Here is a 327-nt window from a genome sequence, read left to right on the forward strand (position 1 = left end):
ACATGAAATCTTAATCTAATATAACAGCACTGAACAGTACAGTCAAGGCAAAATATGTTTACACTTTAAGTACCTTGTCCATTTTCGTCATATATGAACTGTCACAGTGGTTAAAGTGACAAGGTACTAATAAAGTGTATACATTTTTTGCCCTTGATTGTACACCAAATGGATGCACTCAGCAATGCCGATGTCTGATTTTCTTCAGTCATGGCGCTGGTTTTCTGCTGTTTTCGTGGTTGTTATGTATGTATGTATGTAACTCTTTATTGTCAAAAGAGATACATAATACAATTGACAACTTAAGATACTTGTACAAAGGCGACT

The sequence above is a fragment of the Choristoneura fumiferana genome, chromosome 10 (assembly GCF_025370935.1).
Source record: "Choristoneura fumiferana chromosome 10, NRCan_CFum_1, whole genome shotgun sequence".
In the NCBI taxonomy this organism is placed as follows: Eukaryota; Metazoa; Arthropoda; class Insecta; order Lepidoptera; family Tortricidae; genus Choristoneura; species Choristoneura fumiferana.